Source organism: Colobus angolensis, unplaced genomic scaffold (assembly GCF_000951035.1).
Source record: "Colobus angolensis palliatus isolate OR3802 unplaced genomic scaffold, Cang.pa_1.0 Scaffold615, whole genome shotgun sequence".
In the NCBI taxonomy this organism is placed as follows: domain Eukaryota; kingdom Metazoa; phylum Chordata; class Mammalia; order Primates; family Cercopithecidae; genus Colobus; species Colobus angolensis.
In genome coordinates this window covers 30866-32628 of record NW_012119766.1, presented here as the reverse complement: position 1 = coordinate 32628, position 1763 = coordinate 30866, and the positions used below count along the sequence as shown (strand labels likewise).

At 59.5% G+C, this 1763-nt stretch overlaps 1 pseudogene; it reads right to left on the bottom strand.

The window, feature by feature from the left end:
* Nucleotides 1-837: 837 nt before the first annotated feature.
* The window catches only part of LOC105527292, a 25419-nt pseudogene continuing 24493 nt past the window's right edge, over nt 838-1763 (bottom strand).

Below are 1763 nucleotides of genomic sequence, written 5' to 3'. Positions count from 1 at the left end.
CGTCTACACAGGCGGAGATCCCTGCATCTCACTTCCCGCAGGGCTGACTGGTGGCCAGTCTGGGAGCAGAGGACACTGAGTGAGGGATTCCCGGGGCCACCCTCACTGGCCTGTGGCTCTCCTGAGACCACAAGAGAGGTCCAGGAGCTGACCTTGGGTCCTAATGGGGGACACCTTCCTGGCAGCAAGCTGGCAGGGTGGTGTGGTGGTCAGTGTACTAGGCTCTGTGTCTCCGCCCCTTCCTGCTGTGTCACAGTGGGCGAGACCCCAAACCTCTCTGTGCCTCTGTTTCTTCAATGGCGAACAGGGGCACTAGCAGCCCCCACCTGGCGGGCACAGTGGCCTGAAGGATAAAGGCACGGGCGGCACGAGACCTACAGGAAAAGCTCTGAGCAGGGAGCTGCCCAGGGAATTCTACCACCATCTCCCCTCTGACCCCCAAGGAAACCGAGGCTCATGGTGACCTGGCCCAGGTGTGTTGGACTCAGGGTCCTTCTCATCCCCAAGATCAGAGGGCTGTCACCAGGGAAGGAGCTGACCCCTAGACACTGCCCAGGAGGCACACAGGGAAGGATGCCCTGGGGACTTCAGTATGTTATTGCAAAAAACCATTTATTGCTATTTGAACCCTGCTTTCATGCCTCCATTTCCCAGAAAATGAGCCATGGGAGACACCAGGAGAGGCAGAAGACCATCCTCCTTACACAAAAACCCACTCCCTCAGATGCTGTCCTCAGCGAGGGTGGCTGGGGCCAACCACGGGGCCCACCCGCAGAGTGGCAGAGGAGGCAGGTTGACCCTGCAGACTTTGAGCACTGTGGTGAAGGTCCTGGCCTTCTAATAGAAGAGCGACTTCTCGCGGTCCAGGAGGAAGTTGTGGGAGATGGTGGCCGGCCGCGTGTAGGTCTTCAGCTGTGCCCTTCTTGTTGCCCAGGTCCACGGCAGCTGCCAGTACCAGCTGGTAGTACCCGGCTGCATCAAACCGTTCCTGAAGGGGACAGGCCATGCTCAGCAAAAGGGGGACTCGGAGCCTGTCTTCCCAGAGGCTGCTCCCATCTCCAGGTCATTCCACATGTCCAGCCAAAGCCGGCTCACCCCATGAGCCCCAAGGCCTGTGACACTGCTGTGGTCTCAGCTGCAGGAGGTGGGGACAACCCTGAAATCCCTGGAAGCCTTCCTGACTATCCCTATGCTCCACTCACCCCAAGCCTCTTGCCCCAGTCCCACCCTCTCTGCAGGCAGTGGCTGCTTTCCCCATGGGCTGAGGTCAGGGCAGATCCTGCCTGCTCTGAGAGTTCATGCAGGACCCGTGGCTCCAAGCCACAGCAGGGGAACAGCGTTGAGTGACCCAGGTTCCCCTCTGGCCCCTGTCCATGCTGACCATTTCCAGGCCCTCCACGGGCCAGGCCAGGTACAAAACCATCTCACAGGTGTCCTCCCTGGCAATGTTCCCTGAAATATTGACAGAGCGTGACTCTCCAGCCATCCACTCACATTTTCAATGCATCTTGGGCTCAAACTCACCATCCCTGGGTTGGGATGCTGCCTCCCAGACCTCCACCTTGACCCTCTCATCTCCCCACCGGCTTCTCCCCAGGTGCCTCCTCCATATGGGGGACACCCAAGGGACCTCTCTAAGACCCAGGCCTGGCCTGTCCCTCTTTACCATCTCAAGATGGCTCCCAGGGCCAAGGACAAAGTCCAAGATGCAGCAGTCCATTCCCTCACTGCCCCGCCCCACACATGGAGCACGGGGCATGAGA